The 18,701-nt window shown below is 47.6% G+C and overlaps 3 protein-coding genes across 7 annotated transcripts in view; 1 reads left to right on the forward strand and 2 right to left on the reverse strand.

The window, feature by feature from the left end:
• PRKRIP1 (PRKR interacting protein 1) overlaps positions 1–5,812 on the reverse strand; it is a 532,772-nt gene extending 526,960 nt beyond the window's left edge. Inside the window, exon 1 of the mRNA XM_050783860.1 lies at positions 5,809–5,812. The gene's annotated coding sequence lies outside the window, so the exon portion shown is untranslated. The remainder of the gene's footprint in view (positions 1–5,808) is intronic.
• Positions 1–18,701, forward strand: part of IFT22 (intraflagellar transport 22) — a 984,170-nt gene that overhangs the window by 417,148 nt on the left and 548,321 nt on the right. The window contains exon 1 of one of the 5 annotated variants that reach the window (XM_050783879.1): positions 15,155–15,164. The exons of the other annotated variants lie outside the window; for them this stretch is intronic. The gene's annotated coding sequence lies outside the window, so the exon portion shown is untranslated. Of the gene's footprint in view, positions 1–15,154; positions 15,165–18,701 lie in introns of those variants that run through there. 5 annotated transcript variants of the gene reach the window in all.
• The window catches only part of CUX1 (cut like homeobox 1), a 1,083,765-nt gene that overhangs the window by 391,055 nt on the left and 674,009 nt on the right, over positions 1–18,701 (reverse strand).

The raw sequence follows: 18,701 nt of genomic DNA on the forward strand, positions 1-18,701 counted from the left end.
AGACCAGCCTGGCCAACATGGTGAAACCCCATCTCTACTAAGAATATAAAAATTAGCTGGGCATGGTGGTGGGAGCCTGTAATCTCAGCTACTCAGGAGGCTGAGGCAGGAGAATCACTTGAACCCGGGAGGTGGAGGCTGCAGTGAGCCAAGATTGTGCCACTGCATTCCAGCCTGGGGACAGAGCAAGACGGTCTTGAGAAAATAAAAGTAAAAGTAAAAAAACAGAGAGAGAAAAGCAAATTATCTGAAATTCAGAAAGATCAGAGAAGGGAAGGAATGGCTGGAGTAAGTGTTGATCAGCGGACACACTCAAGGGTTTCACAATGCACTCACCCTGCCCCAGACATCAAGGGAGGTGCCCACTCTGTGTGCTCAGAGTCCCACCACGGGCCCACCTGCCACCCCATTTCACCTGTGACCACTCACGGCAGCCACAAGCAATACAGGTGTTAGGTCTGCCCCAGCCACGACACCTCAGCACGTGGTGTGTGGCTTCAGCCAGGTTACAGCGGGCACACTGGGAGGGGAGGACTTCTGTGCCGCCACGCTTAATAAACAGTCTGCCTCGGAAACTGAGCATCCAAAGCACCCTCTGAAAGAGCGGGATGCTGCTGCCCATGCTGGCTCTGTCACACACATTCTGGAAGGTACCTCCCGGTAAGCAACCTGATGTTTCATTTCATCTATTGCTGTCGATGCGTCTCCACGTTAGAGAATTAAGCACATGGAAGAACACGGAAGCCAAACGCCGCAGGAATACAGAACGCATTAATGATCACCACAGAAAATCAAATCAACTCAAAGACCAAACGCAACTTTTTTTCTTTTTTTCCCCCGAGATGGAGTCTCGCTCTGTTGCCCAGGCTGGAGTACAGTAGCGTGATCTCAGCTCACTGCAACCTCTGCCTCCCGGGTTCATGCAATTCTCCTGCCTCAGCCTCCTGAGTAGCTGGGACTACAGGTACCACCACGCCTGGCTTGTTTTTGTATTTTTAGTAGAGACAGCATTTCACCATGTTGGCCAGGCTGGTCTCGAACTCCTGACCTCAAGTGATCCGCCCACCTAGGCCTCCCAAAGTGCTGGGATTATACGCGTCAGCCACCATGCCCAGGCCCAAATACAACTTTTATGAAACTTTTTGAACCTTCTTATTTCCATATATCAGTTTCCCCCAAAGGCTGCTATGGCGCCTTCTTCGTAGGTTTTGAAGTCAATAAAATGCTTAGAGGGCAAAGTAGAACCACCGTTAACTCAACGTTTTGTGCCTTGTATTGTGTACACTGACTCAGGATTGAAATTCTCCTGATTTCATTGTTACCAACAATTTATTTAATGAGTTGTTCATTGTCTCAACCATGAATGATCAGCAAACAAGTATGCCTGCTCATTTATCTACTCTAGTTTAATTTTTTTTAAGAGACAGGGTCTTGCTCTGTCACCCCGGTTGGAATGCCATGGTATGATCATGACTCACTGCAGCCTCCAACTCCTGGGCTCAAGTGATCCTCCCACCTCAGCCTCCCAAGTAGCTGGGACTATAGGCAAGTGCTACCACAACTGGTTAACTTTTGTTGTTGTTGAGACAGAGTCTCACTCAGTCACCCAGGCTGGAGTGCAGTGGTGCAATCCCGGCTCACCGCAACCTTCACCTCCCAGGTTCAAGAGATTCTCGTTCCTCAGCCTCCCAAGTAGCTGGAAATATAGGCATGCACTACTACACCCAGCTAATTTTTTAGTGTTTTTTTTGTTTTGTTTTGTTTTTTAAGTAGAGACAGGGTGTCACCATATTGGCCAGGCTGGTCTTGAACTCCTGGCCTCAAGTGATCGCCCACCTCAGCCTCCCAAAGTGCTGGAATCACAGGCATGAGCCACCATGCCCAGCCTAATTTTTATTTTTTTTAGTAGAGATGGGGGTCTTACTATGTTGCCCAGACAGGTCTCAAATTCCTGAGCTCAAGCAATCCTCCCATCTCAGCCTCCCAACCTGCTGGGATTACAGGTGTGAGCCACCATGCCTGGCCTCCTCTAGTTTAATCTGAGACCTTGAAATAAATGTTCCAGTCTGCAATAAAGGGTCCCATATGATTTTTGTGACCAGAGGCTGTAAAACAGGCATTCCAAATCTCTCTTCCTTTGGTCAACGTCAAGGTTGCCTGCCTTGCCAAAGTCTCTCAAAAACACGTGTTGCTTTCCCCTGAATCCACTGAAATGGAAGTCCCACGAGGGCCGGTGCTGTCGTTTGTTTCAGCACTAATGCCCAGTACCTACCATTGTGCCTGCACTCACGCAACAAACCATAAAACGTTAGCCTTAATGAATGAGCGTGCACGTCCCATGGTGGCCATCATTAAACAGCATGCTAGTATCTCCACACTCCAGGGTGCACGCACACCCTTTGGCGTTCACAAACATCCTGAGCCTACCGACTGCGTAGGAATGAACGTAGAAACGCTCGGACGCTGGCTGCCCCCAGAAGTACAGGCTGCGTCATTGCTCTCTGACTGGGGACTCCCTTGTCATTTGACAATAACACACTAAAGTAGACAGGATTGCCAGTAAACATTTAACAGCATGAGAAACATGGTAACTCCACACAGCGCACTTCTTAAAGGAGCAGCTAGGCAATTTCAGCTGAAAGAAATGAAGATTTAACTCAGCTAGTCTGCACGAACATCAGTGCCTCCACCGTATCAGGAAATATGTTCTCAAAAGGTCATGTGCACAAACATCCACTGCAAAGAAGAAAAACAGTTGTTCTGGGTTTCTTGACAAATCAGAACAACCAGTCTACAATAACAGCAACTGCTGGTGGGCATCTGTAGCTCAACAAACAGACTTTATGCACCTGGCGTCCCCACCAAAGTTCCACAAGGGGGCCTCGAAATGGTGTCGGGGGAAGGACCGGGCAGCCAGGGCAGGGGGGAACCCGGGCCCCAGGGTCCTCTTCTATCTCCCAGGGCCGAGGCTATGGCAAAGCCTCTTTCTCTCTGGGTTTTGATATCTTTGTGATAAACTGAGAGGATTGGTCGGATTCTACAAAACATTTCAAAAAATGACATACATCATAAACCCCGTGTGGGAGGCAGTATTTCCCTTTTTTACTTTTTAAGAAATGATTAAGGTAGCTCATTAAATATTAATATATTCCCCATCATGAAGCACGCCTGATTGAAACATGAAGCTTAAATAAGTATTAAAAATAACTATTAGGCTGGGTGTAGTGGCTCATACCTGTAATCCCAGCCCTTTGGGAGGCCCAGGCAGGTGGATCACCTGAGGTCAGGAGTTTGAGACCAGTCTGACCAATATGGTGAAACCTCATCTCTACTAAAAATACAAAAATTAGCTGGGCATGGTGGTGTGTGTCTGTAGCCCCAGCTACTTGGGAGGCTGAAACAGGAGAATTGCTTGAACCTGGGAGGAGGAGGTTGCAGTGAGCCAAGATAGCACCACTGCACTCCAGCCTGGGTGACAGAGCGAGACTCCCTCTAAAAAAAAATAAAAATAAAAATATCTATTAGGGAAATGCAAATCAAAACCACAATGAGATACCACCTTATACCCACTAAGATGTCTACCATTAAAAAAGAAAAAAATCCAGGCTAGGCATGGTGGCTCACCCCTGTAATCCCAGCAATTTGGGAGACCAAGGCAGGAGGATCGCTTGAGCTCAGCAGTTCAAGACCAACCTGGACAACACAGCAAGAGCCCGTCTCTACAAAAAAATATAAAAATTAGTGGGGTGTGGTGGTGCGCACCTATAGTCCCAGCTACTCAGGAGGCTGAAGTGGATGGATTGATTGAGTCTAGGAGGTCAAGGATCCAGTGAGCCATGATTGTGCCACTGCAGTCCAGCCTGGGCAACACAATGAGATCCTGTCTCAAAAAAAAAAAAAAAAAAAAAAAAAAATTCCAGAAAATGACAAATGCTGGCGAGGCTGTGGAGAAATTGGAACCCTTGTGCACCGTTGGTGGGAATCTAAAATGGTGCAACCCAAACAGAATTACCATAAGACCCAGCAATTCCACTTCTGGATATAAACTCAAATGAACTGAAAACTGGGTCTTGAAGAGATAAATACACACTAGAGTTCACACAGCGTTATCATAGTCAAATGGTAGAAGCAATGCAAACATCCACTGATAGATGAATGAATACACCAAATGGGGTATACACACACCACGGAATATTGTTCGGCCTCAGAAAGAAAGGAAATTCTGACGCAAACTACGCCATGGAGGAACTCTGAAGACACTGTGCTAAGTGAACTGAGCCAGTCACAGAAAGACAATCCTGTATGATTCCACTTAGACGAGGGACCTAGAGTGGTCAAAGGCATAGAGACAAAGTGGAATGATGGTTGCCAGGACATGATGGGGAAGGAGAAATGGAGTGTTATTGTTTAATGGGTGCAGAGTTTCAGTTCTGCAATGTAAAAAGAGCCCTGGCTGGGCGCGGTGGCTCACACCTGTAATCCCAGCACTGTGGGAGGCCGAGGCAGGTGGATCACTTAAGGCCAGGAGTTTGAGACCAGCCTGGGCAACATGGTGAAACCTCATCTCTACTAAAAATATAAAAATTAGCTGGGTGTGGTGACACATGCCTATAATCCCAGCTACTTGGGAGGCTGAGGCAGGAGAATTGCTTTAACTCAGGAGGCAGAGGTTGCAGTGAGCCAAGATCGCACCACTGCACTCCAGCCTGGGTGACAGAACGAGACTCCATCTCAAAAAAAAAAAAAAAGAACTCTCAAAAGACTGAGACACATGAACCAGTCTCAGCGGGACTCTTGAATCTCACTTGGATTTTCTTCTTCTGATTCAAACAAATTTTTTTTTAATTACGACATTTTGTGGGAAAGTGGCAGTTTGATACTGGATAGCTGATATTGATGAATTTTTGTCATTTTTCGAGGGTGTGCTAATGGTATTGTGGTTGTACTTTTTGCAAAGTCCTTCTCTTTTACAGATACACATCGATGTATCTGTGGATGGCATAAGATATGATGTCTGGGATTTGTTTCAAAATTGAAGTCAAGTGAGCGATGAGAAAGTTACAGATAAGACAAGGCCAGCGACAAGTAAATAATTATTATTGAAGCTGAGTCATGGACACAAAAGCATTCATGATCTTCTTCTGTTTGGGTATATATTCGAAATTTTCTGTAATAAGTAAAAAAAACACACACACATGAAATGCAATTACTGCTGTGAAAAAAAAAAATCTGAAGCCACATTTTCCAGGTAAGTTTAGTAATACGGGTCTTTATCCTCTCTGAGCTCTAAACTTCGGGTGTGACATTTCCACAAACACACACACCGGGGACTTACGATGGGAAGGAAAGGGACACTGTGGTCTCTACAACGAGCCTGCTGATGAAACGTGTTCGGGGCACACTTGCAAATTACACCAGGCTTAATATGTCCCTCGATGTAAATTACGTCAGTGTGAAATCCCACCTTTTTATAGGCCGGAGGAAAAACCCACCTTTTTATAGGCAAGTCAGATGAAAGGGGGCAGGTTCCGAGCCACCCCAGCAGAAGGGCCTTCTTGGAAACTGCCTTCCCTGTCTCTGTGCTGGGACTTATGGAAAGGATCACATTTCACAGGCAGCAGCTGAAGGACAACCACAGGCTGGAAGGGCAGGCGGAGGAGGCCACTGGTGGCCTGGTGTCAACCGTAAAGCCAACTGCACAGCGTGCAGGTCCCGCCTACAACAGCACACAATGTATTATATTCTAGGAACCCATCAGACTGGAAGCTCTTGGAGGACTAGAAAGACCTTGACCTTCCCACCACACACCCCCAGGACCAAGAGGAGTGTCCGCTCCATGGCCAGATGCTCCATAGATGTTTCTTGAGTTTCTGACTATGTCAAATAGATATCATCAATCCATTTATTCAGAGAAAAAAAAAATCCAAAGGAAATAAATCAAAACATTAGGGGTGGCCGGGCGCAGTGGCTCACGCCTATAACCCCAGCACTTTGGGAGGCCAAGGTGGGCGGATCACATGAGGTCAGGAGTTTGAGACCAGCCTGGCCAACATGGTGAAACCTCATCTCTACTAAAAATACAAAACTTTGCCAGGCATGGTGGCGGGTGCCTGTAATCCCAGCTACCTGGGAGGCTGAGAGAGGAGAATCGCTTGAACCCAGGAGGTGGAGGTTGCAGTCAGCCGAGATCGTGCCACTGCACTCCAGTTTGGGCCACAGAGTGAGACTCTGTCTCAAAAACAAAAGTTAGGGGTGATGATAACTCTGGTACTGGGATTATGAGTGACTGACACATGGCTACCAGCCAGCCTGGGCATGTAGAAATCTCACTAGCCCACAAGCACCGACACCACCAAATCAGGACTGGCCAGGACTTCTTCTCCACTCCATCCCACCCCACCCCACCCGACATGTGCCCCTGTAGCACTGAGCCTCCAGTCCTCTGCCTGTCCCACCCCCAGTAGACAGGAGCACCCAGGGGGCCAACCAGCACCAAAACCAGCTTTGCAGCCAGCATCTGCAGCGCGTGCAGGGCAGGCAGTTTGTTAAATTCAAATGACTGAACCATTTCCATTCCAAAAGATTGGGGAAAAAACGGGTTGCAAATTTGCACCTGTTACTGGCTCTTAACAGCTAACTGCTAAATGTGGAAACACATCTTCCACTTAGTAGACTCTGTTCTTTAGAGAATCAACTATTACACAGAGATGGCATTGCACTTGAAACCATCTGCCAGACATTTAAAAAGTGACCAGGAGTATGCGTGCAAGGACTGGTGTGTGCAGCTAAAGGAAAATGTGCCAATTCTTGTGACCAGCAGGCACGGGTAAGAAATGTGGGCTCGAAGGAGTGGGGTGGCTGAGATCTATTCTAAAGCAGGTCAGGACCTCACACATTCAGGGATGCAGATTTCTAGAGACAAAAAAACTAGTGCAGGCCGGGTGCAGTGGCTCAGCCTATAACCCCGGCACTTTGGGGGCCAGAGGTAAAAGGATCGCTTGAGGCCAGTTCAAGACTAGCCTGTCTCTACAAAAAATTTAAAACTTAGCCAGGTATGGTGTTGCCCACCTGTGCTCCCAGAACCTCATAGGCCGAGGTGGGAGGATCGCTTGAGACTATGAGGTCAAGGCTGCAGTGAGCTATGACTGCACCACTGCACTCCAGCCTCGGTGACAGAGCAAGACTCTGTCTCTTTAAAAAAAAAAAAGAAAAGAAAAGAAAGAAAGAAAGAGAGAGAGAAGGAGAGAGAGGGAGGAAAGAAAGAAAGAGAGAGAGAAAGGAAGGAAAGGGAAGGAAAGGAAAGGGAAGGGAAGGGGAGGGGAGGGGAGGGGAAAGACAGACTAGTGCAACCCTCTAGTTTTATAGATGAAGACGCTGAGGCTCACAAAAGAGCAGTGGCTAGCCCCAGGCCCTGGGACAGGAGATGGCAGGTGACAGCAGGTGACACACTGAACTTAGCTCACCTCTCTCCTGGGACCCCACAGAGCATCACTCTGCCGTGCCACACAGCAGAAACTCACCCTTCATATTGTTCGTTTATGTTTTAGGTGTGATCGTGGTATTAGGTATTTTTTTCAAAGTGACATTATCTTTTAGAGATACATACTGAAATATTTATGGAGAAAATAATATGATGTCCTTTTCAAAATCCCAGGAGTAGGTAGGGGTGGAGATGACACTAGACAGGCTGAGAGCTCGGAACTGATAATGCTGGGGGCAGCACACAGGGTTCATTATTCTCACCTCGTGTGTGTTTGAAATCTTCCACCAGGAAAACATTTTCTTAAGAATCTGTTCAAAATACCAAACAGCGACAATGCTCTCTATCCGCTTCAAGAAGAGTCTCTGCTACTAATCTGGGTCTTCCAAAAAAAGAAAAAAGAAAAAAGGAAGAAGAGGATAGGACAGGGGAGAAGGGGGAAGAGAGAGAGAGAGGAAAAAGCAGGCAGAGACAGAGAGACGAGGGAGGAAAGGAAGGAAGGAAAGAAGGGAGGAGGGAAGGAAGGAAGGGAGGGAGGGAGGAAGGGAAGGAGGGAGGGGAGGGAGGGAAGGAAGGAAGGAAGGAAGGAAGGAAGGAAGGAAGGAAGGAAGGAGCAAAGGAAAAAAGAAATAAGCAGAGAGAAAGAAAAAGAGAAAGAGAAGAAAGAAAAAGGAAAGAAGGAAAGAAAGAATCAAAGAAAAGAGAAAAAGGAAAGAAGGAAAGAAAGAATCAAAGAAAAGAGAAAAAGAAGAGAGAGAAAAAAAAGCAACCTTCTGCTAGGATCTTAAAGATACTGCCCATGAAGCCTCTGGCTGGGAAAAATGTTCAAAGAGCACCGTTGCTCAATAAGAAGAGGGAACATATTCAACAAGTTCTCAAGTCTGCAGAGAGAACACGCCATGTCAGTATGAGATCATTAAATCAGCGTTCTGGCAGAAAACGGTATTTCCAAACGTTCTGATGACAGCTGGATCAAACCCGCCAATACCTGACAGTAATAAATACAGTTATTTGGGAAGAAAAATAGGGAGTGACCTTACAGCTCCACTGAAATAGGCCAAATACGGGAAGCTTGAGGCGGTAGGAAATGGAAAAGAACAGCTAATATTTGGCAAGCTTCCTTGATGATCAACAAATTAAAATGTTAAGGAAGCAATTTGTTGAGAAGAGATATTTTTAAAAGAAGCTGAATCATGCAGGTTCAGCCCCGGATACGGTCAATTGGTAATTTTTAAATCATTTTTTAAAAGTTAATGTGTTCAGCCTCTAGAAATGGCATTTGAGACATCGCTGAGTTAATCATAAGCCGCCTCTCCCCCAGCTCAGGTGCAGGGAGGGACGCCTTCGCTGAGTTACTCTAGGGCTCTGCTCTCAACCCCCAGCTCAACAGGGACTGCAAACCCAGCTATCATGGGCAGTGCCTTTAGTGACAAGGGCATAAACAAAACTACAGCCTGAAGTCGAGCTAGAGTTTCCAAGGGCCCTCTGGTTGCTGGTCCATTTTCAATCATTAGCCACCTGCCCTACTTCCCAATCTAGAAAGCCAAACAGTACTGGATTTCTTCAATTAAAATACTTCTGGCTTTCACAACGCATGACGGGAAGACTTTCTTGTGATTAAACAGTCATTCCCTGGGAGACCGAGGCAAGTGGATCACCTGAGGTCAGGAGTTTGAGAACAGCCTGGCCAACATGGCGAAACCTAGTCTCTACTAAAAATACAAAAATTAGCCGAGCGTGGTAGTGAGTGCCTGTAATCCCAGCTACTCGGGAGGCTGAGGCAGGAGAATCTCTTGAACCTGGGAGGCGGAAGTTGCAGTGAGCTGAGATCGTGCTGCTGCCCTCCAGCCTGGGCCACAGAGCAAGACTCCATCTCAAAAAAAAAAAAAAAAAAAAAAAAAAAAGCCATTCCCATTCTAAGGGCCAAAGTATACCCTCACTAAACCACCATAGCTCACAACTAACTCACTCAACAAAGGGCTCACTGAGCAATTGCTGTCGTGGGTGCTAAGAACAAAGTCACTGTTTTCAGAATTCAAACATTCTTTCCGGCGGCGTGAGGACTGGAAGACACAGGTTTTATAAGTAGGGGGCACGTGCAGATAAGTCATTGAAGAAGAAAAAGTCAGGGAAGCGGGGAGGGACCAACAAGGGATGGGTGAGGATAGCTCTTCTGAGAAGGGGACATGTGAGCTGAGACCTAAGGAAGTAAAACCCAACCATCACAAACCAGTCAGCCTCTAAAATGGGATCCCCACTACCCACCCCGAAACCAGATACTACAATGCTCTTGGCCGGGTTTTTAGCCACGTGCTTGGTTAGCTGCTGCTTAACTTGGTTCTTGAGGAATCGACATACTGCATTTTCTTCTAAGCAGGTTCTGTGGCAAGAAACCCGGCTCCTCAGAAACAACAAAAATAGTGTGTTCTCTCTTTTTTTTGAGACAGAGTCTCACTCTGTTGCCCAGGCTGGAGTACAGTGGCACGATCTCGGCTCACTGCAACCTCCGCTTCCTGGGTTCAAGCGATTCTCCTGCCTCAGCCTCCTGAGGAGCTGGGACTGCAGGCACATGCCACCACATTCGACTAATTTTTGTATTTTTAGTAGAGACAGGGTTTCACCACGTTGGCCAGGCTGGTCTCAAACTCCTGACCTCAGGTGATCCACCCACTTCGGCCTCCCAAAGTGCTGGGATTACAGGCGTGAGCCACCGCACCCGGCCCTTACTGTTAAATGACCATGATGAAGCTGATCTCTACAAATACACCAGGAAGAAGAGTTAAGAAGAAAAAAAAAATTCCCTGCAAAAAAAAAAAAAAAAAAAAAAACAAAGCTCCTTGCAATTATGCAAAGCTATAGCACAACTAAGTCATTCTGAGCTAAGTCAGCCTAGTGGGGTGATAGCCTTGCGAAGGGGCTCATCCGACGCAGCCAGACAAGCTCCATCTTTCCCTTCCTGCCTCACTCATTTCTGGAAAGAACAGTTCCAGTATAAAGTAGCCCAGCAAATTCATCCTTGACGGGTGAAACCCCATCCTCGCTTCACCTGACTCAAAGTGTGCGCTGCTTTCTTTAAGTCAAAACAGCTGATTTCAGAGGGGCCTACAGTCCTCATTTTTCATCCATCCACATCATACCAAAAGCAGACTATGTAAGTAAGAGCGGTGAAAGGCCTTTCTGTGCTGAAAACGTATTTTATGTATTGAAAAGTAGATGGTGGCCATGCATGTTAACTCCTGAAGAAGAAAATAGTTATTTCTTTTTATTTCTGCAGATATTTCAAAAATATGAGAGGTATTGAATGCTAGGCCTGTGACAGGCAAAATGCCCTGTGGGAGGTGCCGGGGGTTTCAGAGTCAAGCACAGCTTCCAATCAGATAAGCCGAGGCCTGGGAGACGGAGGACATCAGGATCCACGTGACGCGAACACCAGCGGGGTCAGGGCAGGAACATGGTGCAGGCCCAAAAGTGGCCCGCCGCGCGGGGTACGGGGCAGGACAGAGCCCACCTGCTGCAGAGGATCTGAAGGGCCTCGTCCTAACAGAAACAGGAACCGGAGCTGGGCAGGACTTCAGAGGCTGAAGGATGGGAGAGGGAGGGTGCACCCGGGAGGAGGCACAGCTTGAGCAGAGGCGTGGCCGCATGACCGCGGAGGATGGGTTCACACCCAGGGCCTGTGGTATGGCTGGCAGGCGTGGGAGGGCCAAGGTGGGGACACAGAGAGGTCAAGGAGGCTGAGGCCAAGAAGGGACCACAGAATTTGGCTACAAGGAGGTAGTTTCAGTTTAACGATGACAAGGGAACCCGAGTGAAGAGGAAAACCTGTAAACTCCTCGTGGAAGTCGGGAGGGTTTCTGCGTAGGAAAAAAACAGCATTCAGCAGCTCAGTCGGCTGCCATGAGGTCATCAGAACTGGAGGAACAGTTGGACTTGCTCTAGTGGGGACAGCTTTTGAAGTCACTAACCACAAGGAGGAAGCCTTCCCCTCTGGGCCTGCAGGAAACAGATTGCGTGGCTTTGTCTGTCCTGGCTGGGGAACGCATGACACGCTGAAGGGCTTTCCAGCTCTAGAGAAGAAAATTCATCTTTCTGTAAACCACTTCGTCTTCCATTAGCTACCAGACTTCTTGACGGGACATTTTTAGAGCCTTCAGTGAAAGAATGGAAAACACTAACTTGGATAAATAATTAAGAGTAGGGAGGGAAATAGGTGAAGACGCAACTCTAATGAAATAAACAAACCGCAACTGTGGAATAACATTCTGGTTATTACGGATCATGATTAACGGCTCCCTGCACTGATGGCTGAAAACTTGTGCTTTACTGCACACTTGCAGCTGAATTTAGCTGCTTTTTTCTTTCTTGTTTTTTTTTTTTTTTTTTTTTTTTTTTTTTGAGACAGGATCTCACTCTGTCACCCAGACTGGAGTGCAGTGGCTTGATCATAGCTCACTGCAGCCTTGACCTCCTGCTGGACTCAAGGGTTCTTTCAGCCTCAGCCCCCAAGGAGCTGAGACTACAGATACAATGCCACCACGCCTGGCCAATTTTTCTTATTTTTTGTAGAAACGGGTTCTTGCTATGTTGCCCAGGCTAGTCACAAACTCCTGGGTTCAAGCGATCCTCCCACCTCAGCCTCCCAACATGCTGGGATTACAGGCGTTAAGCCACCACTTAAGCTGCTTTTTTTTTTTCTGAGACAGAGTCTCATTCTATCGCCCAGGCTGGATCTCGGCTCACTGCAACCTCCGCCTCTCGGGTTCAAGCGATTCACCTGCCTCAGCCTCCCGAGTAGCAGGGATTACAGGCGCCCACCACTGTGCCCAGCTAAGTTTTGTATTTTCAGTAGAGACGGGGTTTCACCATGTTGGCCAGGCTGGTCTCGAACTCCTGACCTCATGATCCACCCGCCTTGGCCTCCCAAAGTGCTGGGATAACAGATGTGAGCCACCGCACCCGGCCTTAAGCTGCTTTTTAACACATGGGGGGAACACAGAGAAAGTACCCAAATGAGTGTTGTGACTCAGTTCTAAAAGACCTGAAAACATACTGAAGACTCTTCCATTGCGTGATCTTGTAATTCAGGTGAAATCCTGCCTGTCCCTACCTAGGCCTCATTTTCCTTATCAACCTGTGAGAAATGACCAGGCATTTCTTGGGTCCCCAGCACCCTGGAGAAAGAGACCACTCGTAGGACATGGCCCCTCACCTCATGGTCCCCCTGGCAGGCAAGGCCACCAGGCCAATTAATGGAAGTCAGTGACCGGCGACTGGAAGGGCTACAGGGTTTGGGAGGAGATAGAGCCTCTGAGGTTGGAAAGGCGGCCAGGGTTTTGCTGGGAGGCAAGACCTGGGCCAGGCTCCAAAGGATAGTGTCCAATCCCTGGCAAAGCATCAGCACCCACTTCAGCAGGAGGTAAGATGCCACGGCACTGGGGAATTTTTTTTTTTTTTTTTTTTTTTTTTTTTTTGAGACAGAGTCTCACTCTGTCACCCAGGCTGGAGTGCAGTGGCACAATCTCGGGTCACTGCAAGCTCCGCCTCCCAGATTCACGCCATTCTCCTGCCTCAGCCTCCCGGGTAGCTGCGACTACAGGTGCCTGCCACCACACCCGGCTAATTTTTTTGTATTTTTAGTAGAGACGGAGTTTCACTGTGTTAGCCAGGATGGTCTCCATCTCCTGACCTCGTGATCCGCCCAGCTCGGCCTCCCAAAATGCTGGGATTACAGGCATGAGCCACCGCGCCTGGTCAGCACTGGTGAAATTTTTAAGCAAGAGGGAAACGGATGCATTAACAGAAAGGAGGCAGGTCACCATTGTGAGGCATTGCAATCCAAACTGAGTCCAGGCTGGGCAAGGTGGGTCACACCTGTAATCCCAGCACTTTGGGATGCCGAGGTAGGAGGATCACTTGAGGTCAGGAGTTTGAGACCAGCCTGGTAAAACTCCACCTCTACTAAAAATACAAAATTATCTGGGTGTGGTGGCACATGCCTATAGTCCCAGCTACCTGGGAGGCTGAGGCACAAGAATCACTTGAACCCAGCAGGCGGAGGTTGCAGTGAGCCAAGATGATGCCACTGTACTCCAGCCTGGGTGATAGAGCGAGACTTCGTCTCAAAAAAAGCTGAGTCCATTTTTAGTCCTTTTGAGTGTGCAGGTGTGTGTGAATAAAAACAGGCAGAACCATCACTGTTGAGAATGGGGTGCCACAGAAACAGGAGACAGGGTGCCATTTCTTAGTCCAGCAATCAGAGGAGGCAACTATTAGGACCAGCCGCCACTGGCTGAGCGGTGGCCAAGAGGCACCTCACTTTATGGAGGGGGTCCCTTCCAAACACTAAGAACTTAGGACGTTCTCTCCACCCAGAGATAAGGGAATGGAGATATCCAACCCCTAAATGACGGAGGCCGGATTTGAGCCCAGGCCTCTGGCACCAAAGCCCCCACTGCTTCCTCATCCCATCACCACCCAACAGGCTCCTATACTCAGGAGACTGGCTTTCTGAGCATTTCATAAAGTTGCTCTGCAGAAAAACTCCAAACATGTGTTAATCATATGTTACTCGCTGGCAGCCCGGCTAGAAAGGGGCTCACAAAAGATGACTTCGAAAGACAAAACCAAAACCAAAGTGTTTCCTATGAAACTGGTATCATCACACACAGCCTTGCCGCATGTACACATTTCAGAATTGTGATATCCAGTTCAACACAGCAGACGATCTCTGCTCACTTTGGAACAGAAAGGTATCAACTCACCTGACAAAGAGAACAGGAAAGCAAGAGCAAATGAAAAGCCCCCAAAATCTCAGAAGCTGGAAAGCGCTGGAAAGCCGAAGCCGCCTTTCCAGACAAGCCTCAAGACGGAGTAGGCTGCCTGCAGCAAGCTCATTCGAGCTGCAGGACTTGGACGGCGGCAGGTGTGCAAAATGCCACTGCGGTCAGGTCCCTCCTGCACTGCGGGCAGAAGACTGGGGTTTCTCATGACCACAGGCAGGGGGCTGAGTGAATATCCCAGCACATTCCCCAGCCTGGCACCTAGAAGACAGGTGGTCAGACTAACAGTTCCTAACGGCGCCACCCAGCAGCAGCACTGAGGGCTCCTTGCTGGAGAAACTGACCAGTCCAAGAGAAGGAGCCACCGATACCCATGGCTGGGGGCTCCCCGCAACTGGACACCTGGGTTGATCACTTACGGTGGGGGCCACCAAAACTGCTCCTCCCCCTGACACACACACACACACATACACAAAACCTTCTTTGCCATGCTCTGATATATGAACAAACAACAACATGTCACTAGGCATTGGAGGAAACTTCTACCTGGGACCAAAACAAAGAGTGGAACGAGGAACAGAGACAAAGCGACAGGACAAAGGCTAAAGAAGTTGTGGGTCTAGCCGCACAACTGGGTTTAAGCATCAGAGAAAATAAACAGACCACAGTTATAAGAGACAACCTCACAGATAAGGTTGCAGTAACTCAAGTTCAAAAAGCAAATCCTGCAAGTCTATTACAGAATAATACCATTTTTATAGAGCTCAAACTCAGGGAAGAGTAATCACATACTACTTAAGCATCTATTCATGGGTATAGAAACTACATTATTTTAGGCAAGAGCATAATAAATACACTACTTAGGATGGCTCACCTGTCCCAGAGAGGGGGCAGGGAATAGGGGGTCGGAGGAATATACAGGCAGATGCAATTGACTGGCAAAGCTCTGGTTCTTAGGGTTGGGTGGAGGGTTCCTGGGTGTTCACTCTATTATACTTTGCAACCAAAATGCATGGCATGCAACTGTGTGCATATTTTTTAAAAAACATTTTACAAAGTAAAGACAGTAAGAATTCAATGCTTACTTTGATTCAATGCTTACAGTGGCTCATGCCTGTAATCCCAGCACTTTGGGAGGACGAGGTGGGTGGATCACCCGAGGTCAGGAGTTCAAGACCATCCCGGACAACATGATGAAACCTCATCCCTACTAAAAATACAACAAATTAGCCGGGCATGGTGGCATGCGCCTGTAGTCCCAGTTACTTGGGAGGCAGTCAGGAGAACTGCTTCAACCTGGGAGGTGGAGGTTGCAGTAAACTGAGATCATGCCATTGCACTCCAGCATGGGCAACAAGAGTGAAACTTCATCTCAAAAAAAAAAAAAAAAAAAAGAATTCAATGCAGAGAACAGAAGAAAACTTTTTACAAATTTTTTTTATTTTTGCAACAGGATCTTGCTGTGTCACCTACGCTGTAGTACAGTGGCGTGATCTCGGCTCACTGCAACTTCCACCTTCAGTGCTCAAGCCATCCTCCCACCTCAGCCACCCAGGTACCTGGGACTACAGGTGTGCGCCAAAACGCCCAGCTAGTTGTCTTTTTAGTAGAGACAGGGCTAGTTGTCTTTTTAGTAGAGACCTGGGCAACCATGTCGCCCAGGTTGGTCTCGAACTCCTGGGCTCAAGTAATCAGCCCACCTTGGCCTCCCAAAGTGCTGGGATTACAGGCATGAGCCACCAGGCCTGGCCAAAAACTTTTTTTTTTTAAACTGTGATGAATGTAGCCAGGAATATAAAAGATGATGCTTCCATGAAAGAACAGACCATAAAAATGTTCAAAGAATAAGAAAACTCAGAAATCTAAAATAAGATGAATAAAAGTTCAGAAAGACTGGAAGGCTGAGAAATTCCTGCAGAAAACACATCAAAACAGACAAAGGCATGAAAGTGAAAGGTAAGGCTGGGTACGGTGGCTCATGCCTGTAATCACAGCACTTCGGGAGGCCAAGGTGGGAGGATTGCTTGAGACCAGGAGTTCAAGGCCAGCCCAGGCAACACAGTGAGACCCCATCTCTATAAAATACTTTAAAAATTAGCCAGGCGTGGTGGTGTGTACCTGCAGTCCTAGCTACTAGGGAGGCTGAGGCAGGAGGATCCCTTGAGCCCAAGCAGTGGAGGTTGCAGAGAGCAATGATGGTGCCACTGCACTCTGGCCTGGGTGACCGAGTGAGACCCTGTCTCAAAAGAAAAAAAAAAAAAAGACAAGAGAGAAAAAGGAAAGGTAAGAAAAATTAGCAGATCAGGCCACAAAGTGCAACGTCTGACTACCACCACTCTGGAAGACAGAAAACAGAGGCCAGGCCATGAGAACCATGCCAAGGTGCATGTTCATGAACTCTAAGAAGAAGAAAAAGACAACTCTACAAGGTGTTAGAACAAAGGACAAGAATTCAGAATTCCCTTGATGGATGCTAGAAAACGGGGAGCCACATCTTTCCCATTCTGCAGGAAGCGTTTTCCAACCTGGGATTTGACGACAGAATAAAGAAGACCTTATCGGATCGCAGATATGGTCACCATCTATTAGGAAGCAATCAGAGAAGGTCCCCCCAGCAAATGAGAGGTTAACCAGGAAGAACAAAGCCATGGCTTACAGGAGTCAGGAGATCCAAAGCTGGAGAGAGACAGGGAGAAGCCCCCCGAGATGATGAGGAATGGGAGACCCAGCTGGGCAGAATCGGGGGGCCAAGAAGGGCTGTCACCAAGAAAGATGAAACCCTACCTCACTGATGGCCTTCCATGTTTTAAGAGATCTATGCTGCTGGAGGACAGTTTAGGGATACATTAAGCAGTGTACAAAGAAAACTAATATTTGCAAAGTCATAGCTATGGAAACACTGTATATTTGAAAATTGATTGAGCCAAAAAGAGAAGTATGACTATTCTTTTAAAAATGTATTTATTTGCTATTTTCTAAGAGACAGACTCTCTGCTCTGTCGTCCAGGCTGGAGTACATGGAGTCATAGCTCACTGCATCCTTGACCTCCCCAGCTTAAGTAATCCTCCCACCTCAGTCACCCACGTAGCTGGGACTTACAGGTGCACACCACCATACCTGGATAATTTTTTTATTTTTAATTTTTTGGTAGAGACAGAGTTTTTGCAATGTTGCCGAGGCTAGTCGAGAGCTCCTGGCCTCTGGTGATCCTTTTGTTTCGGCCTCCCAAAGCACTGGGATTACAGGTGAAATGTGACTATTCTGAGAAGGAGAGAGGGGGAGGCGGCCTTTTCTGAGGCCAGAATCCTCATCCATGTCTCATAAATCAGTAAGTCAACACCTCACACTGAGATACCAAGGACAAGTGGTATAAGCCTGATACTTAGAAAACCAGGGGCTGGCTGAGCACAATGGCTCATGCCTGTAATCCCAGCTCTTTGGGAGGCCAAGGCAGGAGGATCGCTTGAGCCCAGGAGTTCAAGACCAGCCTGGGAAACACGGTGAGACCCCATCTCTACAAAAAAAATTCAATTAGCCAGGCACAGTGCTCTCATTTCCTATACCTGGTCGAGGCTGCAGCGAGCCATGATCGTACCACTGCAATTCCAGCCTGGACAACAGACCCCGTCTCAAAAAAAAAAAAGAAAAGAAAACAAAGAAAGAAAGAAAGAAAAAGAAAACCAGGGCTGCTCTTGGGTGTAGGAAATGAGAGTAGGGAGAGGTGGGGTGGGGTTGGTTCTTTTTTAATATTAAGCCTTATAAAATGTTGATTAACAAGTGAAAAATGGTTTGAAGAAAAGAAAACATGCATGGCCAGGCACGGTGGCTCAAGCCTGTAATCCCAGCACTTTGGGAGGCCGAGACGGGCGGATCACAAGGTCAGGAGATCGAAACCATCCTGGCTAACACAGTGAAACCCCGTCTCTACTAAAAAATACAAAAAAACTAGCTGGGCGAGGTGGCGGGCGCCTGTAGTCCCAGCTACTCGGGAGGCTGAGGCAGGAGAATGGCGTAAACCCGGGAGGCGGAGCTTGCAGTGAGCTGAGATCCGACCACTGCACTCCAGCCTGAGCGACAGAGCAAGACTCTGTCTCAAAAAAAAAAAAAAGAAAAGAAAAAAAGAAAAGAAAACATGCAAAAACAATGACTACCTTCAGAAAAATTGTATTTTAAAATGGAATAGCCCAGGCATGGTGGCTCACACTTGTAATCCCAGCACTTTGGGAGGCCAAGGCGGGCGGATCACCTGAGGTCAGGAGTTTGAGACCAGCCTGGCCAACATGGTGAAACCCCATCTCTACTAAAAATACAAAAAATAGTCAAGCATGGTGGCGCACACCTATAATCCCAGCTACTAGGGACACTGAGGCAGGAGAATAGCTTGAACCCAGAAGCAGAGGATGAAGTGAGCCAAGATCATGCCACTGTACTCCAGCCTGGG

The sequence above is a fragment of the Macaca thibetana genome, chromosome 3 (genome assembly GCF_024542745.1).
Source record: "Macaca thibetana thibetana isolate TM-01 chromosome 3, ASM2454274v1, whole genome shotgun sequence".
In the NCBI taxonomy this organism is placed as follows: Eukaryota; Metazoa; Chordata; class Mammalia; order Primates; family Cercopithecidae; genus Macaca; species Macaca thibetana.